Source organism: Scyliorhinus torazame, chromosome 9, assembly GCF_047496885.1.
Source record: "Scyliorhinus torazame isolate Kashiwa2021f chromosome 9, sScyTor2.1, whole genome shotgun sequence".
NCBI classification, from domain to species: domain Eukaryota; kingdom Metazoa; phylum Chordata; class Chondrichthyes; order Carcharhiniformes; family Scyliorhinidae; genus Scyliorhinus; species Scyliorhinus torazame.
Window position 1 is genome coordinate 172,190,949 of NC_092715.1, and position 10,421 is coordinate 172,201,369.

Sequence of the window (10,421 nt, forward strand, 5' to 3'; positions counted from 1 at the left end):
CTTAGATGCCATTGGCTACTATAGAGGAGATCCAGTAGAAGGACTCAACCGGTGAAGACAGAAAAAGGGAGAGCATCCGACGGCATTTGTAGGACGCCTCGGGATCCACTTCACCGCAGTATTCGGTGATGTAACATGCGCCCATTTATCTGTAGACAATACGGCCAAATGGACCCGCATTTTTAGACTCCCACGCCTCGGAGGCAGGACAAAAGGCATGTGCGAATTATGACCCCTCAGACCCGGCACACAATGAAGTGTGGGCACTGAAGCAATTATCTAGAGCTTGGGAACAGTCCCTACAGAAAAAGACAGAGCAGGAGAGAGTAGACGCCAACATGAATCCAGTAAGGGCACACCAAGACCCCGCATGGATAAATGAAGGCAGGAGTAACACACAGCACCCTAAAGCGCAGGAATGCTACAATTGCGGACAGAAGGGACATTACGCATGAGAATGCCAAGCCCCCCCGAAACAGCAACGGAATCAGCCCACAAATGCCCCCCCGAGGAACAATGCCAGACCCATCCACAGCGTTAGCGCCCATGCAAATAATTTGGCCATAAATGGCACCGATTGACGGTGTTCAGACTCCCTAACTTGGGTCTGCGACACACTTTGGGATAAATCCGGAAGACTGGTAGTTGCAGACACCGTCCGAGGACACCCAGTAGAGTTCCTTTGGGACACAGGAGGGTCCCGAACCACATTAAACTCCTCCACAATGTACCAGCGAGATATGCGGCCAACTACAGACACCATCACTCTTAGTGGCTTTACTGGACACCTCCAGCAGGGACACATTACAGCCCCTGTGGATATCCGGATCGGTAACATTAAAGCTAAGCACTCAGTCGTTTTGGTAGATTTACCCCAGACAGCAGAGCACATCTTGCGAATAGATTTTATGCACTCACACAACCTTTCTTTCGACCCTGGAAATAAATGTGTGTGGAAAATGGCCAGAGCAACACGTGCCCCCACTACACTCACAGTAGGAGACTACGCACACAGGATTAGTTCAGTGGGAGAGTATGGTTTGATCCACAAACCATTACCATGGACAAAACAGTTAGAGAAGTCTTGAAGAGACATAAAGCATCGTTTGCCCAACACAAGCACGATTGCGGCAAAATTCCAGGTATGGTCAACATTACAGGTCCCGATCCTAAGCCCCAGAAAAAATATGGTTTTCCACAGCAAGTCGAGGGAAAGATAGCTGGAGTAATCCAGAGTTTATTGGACCAAGGAATAATTTGGCCCGTAACCTCAACGAACATTGCCCCAATTTGGCCCGGAAGAGAACCAGATGGTTCATGGTGACTGGCCATCGATTATAGAGAATTAAATAAAGTAACTCCGTTAGCAGCCCCCACCGTTGCCACGAGCCCCGAGACCATCTTAAAACAGGGACTACAGTCAAAATGTTTCACGGTTTTGGACATTAGCAATGGCTTTTGATTCATTCCATTGGACAAAACGTGCCAGTACGAATTTGCGTTCACTTTCCAGGGACAGCAGTACACGTGGATATGCCTTCCACAAGGCTTCCACAACTCCCCCTCCATTTTTCACAGACAATTGGCGAACGGCTTAGCAAAATGTTCCCAACTTGAATGCCTCATTCAGTATGTGGACGCCTTGCTCCGACAGACTGACACCAAGGAAGAGCACATTTCGTTTCTTTCGGAACTATTGGATGCAAAATTAACCCCAAAAAAGCCCGAATTCGCCAGGAAAAGGTCACTTATGTAGGTACGGTCATCACGTATGGTAAGCGTGTGATAGAACAGAAATGGATAGATTCAATTGTAAAATTGCCCTTGTCCCAAAATGTTACAGCACTCCGGTCATTTTTAGGACTGGTCGGTTGTTATAGAAACCACATAGACGGTTTCGCCACAAAAGCAGCCCCACTTTCCGAGCTCCTTAAGAAACAGGCGCCATGGAAATGGCTTCCACAACACACAGATGCCGTAAATACATTGAAACGCGCCCGAAGCACAGCTCGCGCTTTGCAGGCCCCAGACCCACACTCCCCATACTCGATAGAGGTAGCGACTACCGACCGAACCTTTTCAGCCGTACTCCTACAGGAAAGGTACGATCGTTTAGGACCCGTAGCCTATGCCTCATGAGTTTTACATCCCGTAGAGCAGGGATTTTCAGCCTGCGAAAGACACTTGCTCACAGTTTTTTGGGCTGTACAATACTTCTCGTACATAACAGGACTCAACCCCGTTACCATTTTGACCGAGCACATCCTGACACAGCTATTATTAGATGATAAGCCAAAAGACGGCACAGTAAGCCAAATTCGAGCAGCACGTTGGACCCTACTCCGACAAGGATGCGACATAACGGTAAAAAGGAGAAAGATGCACACGTTTCTGGCTGACAATTTACACTATGCAGGAACCCCACATGAGTGCGAGATCATTGCAACCAAGCCCAGCACAGGCCCCTTTGTTCCCAACCGGTGCCGAAAAAGAAAAGCATCCGACCACAGACGACCCAGCACACAGACAAAGCTCCAAAAATTTATGTTCATGGCTCCTCCACAGTTCTAGATGGAAAAAGGATTACAGGATGTGGAATTTATGTAGAGGACACGCAGGGGTGCGCTTTAGAGGAAATTCATTAAAGTTGCCTGGACATTTAGATTCGCAGGCAGCCGAGTTAGCAGCCATTGCTCACATTGTGCAGTACCTAGATTCGTTCCCGACCCCAGCAGACATATATTCGGACAGTTTGTTTTTCTGCACCAGCTTGACAGAATTCCTGCCCCTGTGGGAATCTAGAGGATTTATATCCGCCGACGAAAACCCCTACCATCAGCGCCATTACTAAAACACATCCTCCAGACAGCGAAAGGTAGAAAATACAGAATCGTAAAAGTTAGAAGCCACCATCGTTTCTCCCCACCCGGTAATGTGAAAGCTGACACCCGAGGGAAAGCAGGCTCACGGCATGGCCCCTTTTGGGAACCCACCCCGAGAGTGCCCCAGTACACGCGGTTCAGGTGTCACAGAACAATATTCAAGATTTGGCCCAGGCACAAAAAGAAGATGATACGCTAAAGGAAATTTTAAAAGAAGCCTTCCCAGCTCCCTATGCTAAGTTTAAAGACACGTTAACAATTCATGAGGGAATCGTTTTAAAGGATGGTATTTATGTGGTCCCCACCCAGGACAAGAACCAGATTATTTGCCAATTCCATGACGGACACAGACACCAAGGGATATAATCCACCCTTGCCCACCTCAGACCTCTCTGCTGGTAGCCTGATTTAAAAACCGACGTAACCCGTTACATTGAGAATTGTTTGATTTGCACCCAGAACAACCCAGACAGATATGCAAAGAAATGTCAGCTAAGACACACCCGCCCTGTTAATGGCCCATGGACGAACATGCAGTTAAACTATATTGGTCCCCTCCCCCACTGAAGAAATGGATACAAATATGTGTTGGTCGTCATCGACACATTCACAAAATAGGTAGAAGCATTCACTTCAAGAACAAACACGGCCAAAGCCACGGCAAAAATTCTAACCAAGCACATTTTTACTAGATGGGGACTCCCCCGTAGTATTGAGTCGGAGGTTCGCACTTCACAGGCAGAGTTATGAAAATTTTCGGCATAAATCAGGAGTTTCACATTGCCACTCACCCACAGTCCAGCGGCTTTGTGGAACGCATGAATCGCACCCTAAAGGCAACACTTAGGAAGATGGTACAGCAGCATAATATGACATGGGACACAGTGCTCCCATTCGCACTGATGTTTATTAGAAACGCGGTGTTGAGTTCAACAGGATACACCCCCCCATGCCCTCATGACCGGACGACCCATGAAGGGTACCGAGTATTTATTTGGACTTGATTTGGCCAGCCCCACAGTCACCGCCCTTACCCACGAGAAAGCGGTCCAAAACATAATGGAGAATATTAAAGCAGCACAGCTTGCTGCAGCTGTTCGACTAGACGCTAGGAAAAATCAGAGTAAGGCCTGCTTTGATAAGACAGTACACCCAATAGAGTATACAGTCGGACATCAAGTCATGAGCTCCTTGTACAATCCTAGTTCATTCCTCTCTCCCAAATTTGCAGGACCCCATTCAATTTCCGACAAAGTAAGCCCCTCAGTTTAAAAGATCACATATCCAAATGGAAAATCAGGATTGTTCCATATAAACCAGCTTAAAGTTTATGGAACGCAGTGCAGCCACTCACACCACCTCTCACTGGCAATGGCAGACAACGCAGACCTGCCCACTGACAACCCAATCCAGCCCTCCCCCAGCCAGGACAGCACGTCCACAGAATGACCTTAACCCTCCCCCAGAATCGAATTTCACCCTAACAGTGGACTCATCCGCGAGCGATAGCGATAGCGACAGCGAAAGCACAACGGACGCCCTTGATACTCCCGACCAATGGAAAAACAGACCAGGCCCCAGTCACTACAGCCCCAGTGACACCGACCACGATATGTTCGGCCCCTCAGACACAATTTATTTGCCGTTATCAGAACCTGACCCACCACCCGACGATAGCGACATCCCACCTTGCCCTTACCGCCCTACAGGATAAGAAACAATGGCACCGCGACAATTCTTATCGACTAATAAGAAACGCCGAGATGGATCCCACATCGGCCCACGTCGCATTCGCACTGAAACTCCAGCACGAGTTTGGCAACCGGGAGATGGTGCTGACTCCGAGTCTGATTCCCACCATGCTAGCCCGTTTGAGACCCTCTTTGGAATGGTGTCCAGATGATGAGAGAAAGGACCGATTGAAATTTACGGTGTCCTACTCCCTGATGGAACCTGCCCGCTTTCTTCTTTAGTTTGTTTTTTTAATGTTGAATGTTTCTCTTTTTTACGACTTTATGTGTCAATCTCATGAAAATTTCTTGATACAGTTATGACTACTCCTTTGACGCCACATGGTAGTTAAAGGTACAAGTTTGTTGATAGTCCACAAATATTCAAATTCTTACCGTTCTTGGAAGGTCACTCAGGCAGTGGAGTAACGGCACTGATTCCCACCCTGCCTGAGGACCCCCTATGTATTTGGTCAGCCAAGCTCGGGTAGTAGAGCAATGGCACAGATCACCGCCCTACCCGGGGATTCCACCCATTCTTCCCCTGCTGTGGCTCATACGCACCCCATTAGGAAAATCCTTTTCAAACCTCTTTTGCTGTTCTTTTAAAAATGTGGTTTAAAGAATGCTCTTTGCCACAACTTTTGTTTCCTTTCCGGCGACCCTTCGGTTGCTATCCCCTACCTGCCATTTACATGTTGAAACACTTGGTTGAAACGATTTTGCACTGGACGGAGAAATTGTCCACCCACTCAGCCCATCAAACACAGGCTGCCAGAGTGCTCGCACTGTGACAGAATTTTTTTCGGATGTCTTGTCTCCCAAATGGTTGTTTTAAAAGAAAAAATGAGGGAGTCACATATGGTGACGATTCTAAATGGGAAATTGTGTTAAGGAGAAACAGACAGACAAACGAGATATTAAACAAGATTATAACAGGTATTATGCTTGTATCCCCAGGAAGATATGAATATACCAGAAGACAGAGGAAGATACAGACAAGATGAAGACGGACCTGATGATCTGCATCATGATCGTCATTGGATCAATACAGTTGCGTGCGTTATCTGACCCTATACCCCTCACCACACAGGCCCTAAACATGACCACCCAACACGATACCCCTAGCCCGATAGATCCAGATTTGAGCAAAGGCCACTGTTCCTCTGACCTAAGCCGGGTGCCTGAAGTTAAGTACAGGTTGTCATAGTTGATAGGTGTAGTTTAACTAGTAGTGTCTATGTTGCATGATTAATTGTGTGTGTAAATAAAGTACCCTTGATCTTGAACAAACTAACTGGCGTTTGGCTATTGATCGATAGCCGGTTGAACCTTGTGGTGGTATCATTTGATACCTGGCGACTCTGAGCAATATAATATCGATATCTAAAGAAAGAAGGGCAACCTTATTGACTGCCATATTTATAGCAGGTAAGAAAAACAACAGGGGATACTATTTTTGGGCACACCAATCTTTTAAATACCAAAGTTGTTGGCAAATGAGCCTGTCTCACAGCGTGACATTGCCCCTTATCGGTTTTTTCTTAGGTGCCTAAATATACGGCAGAGTAAGCCATTCCAGGACTGGTGGCTTCCACCCTGCTTTTCAATTCTCTGCGCCACTCTTCAAAAAAATGAGAAAAGTCCACCCTCTGTTTCTCTCCACCTGTGCTGCCTAACCTGCTGAATATGAAATCCTTTGAATAGTGTTGACTAGATGAATGTATACAGTAGATAAAACTGTAGAATAATACAATGCAGAAGGGGGCCATTTGGCCCATCTTCTCCATGCCAACTCAGACACCAAGGTATCCTTTCTCGTCCCATCATCCTGCACAAAGCCCATAGCCCTGCAAATATAGACAAAATTTGTTGCAGAATGTTAAGCTTCATCCATTTCAATCTAAATGTCCTTCTAACTCTGAAACAAGTCTTAATCCTTCAGGTTTTAATTTTAGAAAATTATAAAAATGTCACATCTACAATTTGTTTGTTGCTAATTTCACTTTTTTTTATTCCAAATTTCTAACCCATTCTTTATTTCCCTTCCTGCACCCGATTTGACATTGAATCCTCCCATTCTAAATTACACTTCTGTATCAGTGCTTGTCATGTAAATTTCAGTCTGAATTGTGAGGAGATATGCAATTAATTGTCCTGCTCAGTCCAGTCCTGCATATCCTGTTGGCCTTTCTGTGCCATTATCAGCTCTCACTTTCACCGTCTTGCCACACACAAAATGTAAAAGCTTAAACATGCAAGGGCGATTCTAACGAACAGCTGGCACCATTAAATACCTTTCTGCAGCAAAACCTGGCCTGAGAACTAAATATAGCGGACAGGATCAATCTAATAGTTCTTGCCAAAGTTTCAATGAGAATATTTGAAAAAGTTCTCTCGAAACTGGGTGCATCGGTGGATCAGTACACTGTGCTGTCCTATTTGGATTATGAAGTATAATTCTTGGCTCACCTCATAGGATAACTGCCAGCTTAAAGTGCCATTGTGAAAAGTGAAATCAGATTGGGCGGTTGCAAGCCAGTTTCTAATCGCTGAGAGTCCACAGCACAAGTCTGGATTTAAAGAGGAGATTTTCCACTTTGAGGAACTGATAGCACATCAGGAATTGGGATGAGTGAGTGGAGGAGGGGAAAGGCAGAAAATTTGGTCGCTGGTTTGACTTGCCGGAAAATGCAAGGACCTCGAAGCTCCAGCATTTTCTGATCTAGTAATGCTGAGAATGCTCAAGCTCAAAAGCCTCATTCAAGGACTGAAAAGAATGTAAGTTGTGATCATAATTCTCTGTAATGATATGCAGTAACAGTGCATATAACAATGTATATAAAAGTGTGTATAGCCTCCGACCACTTGGTGTCATTCAAGAGGAACAGGACACTGGAACCGGACAGAGCCGGTCTTGAACAGAGTTACAGAATCTGTTAGAAGTATGTTAAAAAGCTCCAGAGTTTGGTAAGCAATAGTTTAGTTTACCCACAGTTTATTCAACATTAAATAACTAGTCTTGAACTAGATATTCTGTCGGACACTGATTCTTTTATATCTTAGTACACGAACATAACATGGTATCAGGAGTGATTTGAACAGCAGTCATCAAACAAAGAAGAACCATTGCTACAAGAAAGATGTGGTTTTTCAAATGGAAAGTCTGAAAACTCCAGAACAGCTTCAACTTACTGGTAACGTGGATGGAAATTGGCGCGTGTTTAAGCAGCACTTCACACTGTATGTCTCAGCTATTGGGTTGCAGACACAGCTGGACAAGAGAAAAATTGTGATATTGCTCACAGTAGCAGGCCCGCAGGCAATTGAAATATATAATTAATTCATGTGTGAGCAAGAGGAAGACAGTAAAAAATTTGATGCTGAGATCAAAAAATTTGACGAGCATTGTACACCTAAGAAAAATGAAACATATAAAATGTTAATTTTTCTACTGCGCACACAGAAGACTAGCGAACCATTTGATAGTTTTCGTACTGACCTTAAACTGAAAGCGTAGACGTGCAACTTCGTGACTCTGAAACCCTCCATGATTATAGATCAAATTGTTTTTGGATTGCAGGATCAAAAGGTGTGAGAGCGTCTTTTACAAGAAAATGAGCTCCAATTAGATGATGCCATAAAATTTGCCATGCTAGCGAACTAGCTGCGCAACATGTTAATACTTTTAATGAAAGAGGTTTTGGCGCGAATATTGCAAGCGATGCAGCTGCCATTGGTGTTGTAATGCAGTTAGAAAAGAAATGTGGTCTCAGCAGTCATTCTAAATGGTCTGAGCATACAGCCATTGCACCTAAACGATGTGGTTATAAGCATCTACCAAGCCAATGTGCAGCTTTTGGCAAAAAGGGAAGAATCACTTCACAACACATTGTTTCTCAAATAAGAAAATTAATGAAAGGCAGTTGATCAACGTGATCTGTGACACTAATTTAAGTGACACATTTTTCGTTGCCCTGGTGTCGGTAAAGACATGGCAAATTAAGCCATATTGAATAAAATGCTGTCCACAAGTATAAGCAGTGCTGAAAGTGATATTGCAGCAGTAACAAGGGACAAATGGACTCTACCTTTGATTGTCGAATTACTGTTAAATTAGATACTGGTGCGAAGGTAAACCTAATCAGTATAAGTGATATTAAGACCATGCAGCTAAAGTCCAGAATTCAAAATTGACTTAAATACTGCAATTGTAAGAAGATTGACACTTTGGGTATGTGCGAATTAGACGTGCAAGTAAAAAACAAAGTGCACAAGCTGAAGTTCTCAATTGTTGCTGAAGGTGGTGAATCATTATTGGGTGATGAAGCGTGTGAGGCACTGAAATAGGTGTGAAGAGTCTATAGCACTGACTGTGCACTGAGTACACACAGTGGCTCAGTGGAGTCCATTGTACAGGCCTTTCCGGAAATATTCAAGGGCTTTGGTGTCCTATCTTTCACAGATAAAATACAATTAAAAGAGGATGTTCAACTGGTGATACACACTACTCGAAGAGTTCCAGCACCATTGCGTGACCGTCTCAAGGCAAAGTTAGACAGGATGGCACAACCTGGAGTCATAAGGAAAATAGAAGAGGCTACAGATTGGGTCAACTCAATGGTCTGTGTGAAAAAGAAGAATAACAATCTCAGGATTTGTATGGATCCCAAGGATTTGAACGCAAACGTTAAAAGGGAGCATTATCCAATTCCAAAGAGGGAAGAGATCACAAGCGAGATGTCTGGTGCAAGATATTTTTACCAAACTCGATGCATCGCAGGGATTCTGGCAGCTCAAGCTTGATGAAGAAAGTACCAAGTTCTGCACATTCAATACTCTTCGTGCCAGATATTGCTTTCTTTGCATGCCCTTTGACATTATATCTGCATTGGGATATTCCACAGAGCTATGGAACATATCATTGAGGGCATTGTGGGGGTCTGGGTCTATGTAGACGACTTTATCGTATGGAGTTCCACCTTAGAGGAACATATGACAGACTGATCAAGGTCTTACAAAGCATCAGGCAGAATGGGCTGAGGCTCAATGAGGCCAAATGCCAGTTTGGAGTACAGGAGATTACATTTCTGGGCAACAAGATTTCTGTGCACGGAATAGAGCCAGATGAAATGAAGATTAATGCCATACTAAATATGCCCTGACCCTTGGATAAAAAAGGAGTACTACAAATAATGGGTATGATCAACTTCATAGGGAAGTTTATTCCCAATCTCTCAGCCAAAACAGTGTGACTCAGAGAGAGTCATCCTACGGAAAGTGATTGATTTCACTTGGGCAGAGCAGCATGAGCAGGAGTGGCTCCAGCTAAAGAAAGCCCTTATAGCCACGCCAATGCTGATGTTTTTTGATCCAACAAGGAACACCAAAATATCTACTGATGCATCAAAAGATGGTATAGGTGCAGTATTGCTACAACAAGAAGATGGAAACAACTGAAAACCTGTGGCATATGCTTCACGGTCAATGACAGAGTCTGAGTGCAGATATGCACAGATTGAAAAGAATGCCGAAGGCTGGTAGAAGGCTCAGAAAAATTCCATATATATGGCCTACCCACATTGACCGTTGAGACAGATCATCATCCACTGGTTGCAATCATTCAAACGAATCTCAACAAAATGTCTCCACGAATACAGTGTCTAAAATGAAGTTTCAAAGATATGACTTTGAGTTGATATACCCACCTAGCAAACAGTGGGGGGGGGGGGGGGGGTTTGTCAAACAGACAAACAGTGAAAACTGCTGAATAACATGAGAATGATCAGATTAAAACTCCAGGCAGACA

At 44.4% G+C, this 10,421-nt stretch overlaps 1 protein-coding gene across 2 annotated transcripts in view; it reads left to right on the top strand.

The window, feature by feature from the left end:
- Window positions 1-5,905, top strand: part of LOC140429588 (guanine nucleotide-binding protein G(I)/G(S)/G(O) subunit gamma-7) — a 508,117-nt gene extending 502,212 nt beyond the window's left edge. For both annotated transcript variants that reach the window (XR_011949129.1, XM_072516810.1), the window contains one exon: window positions 5,573-5,905. The gene's annotated coding sequence lies outside the window, so the exon portion shown is untranslated. The remainder of the gene's footprint in view (window positions 1-5,572) is intronic.
- The last annotated feature ends 4,516 nt before the right edge of the window (window positions 5,906-10,421 follow it).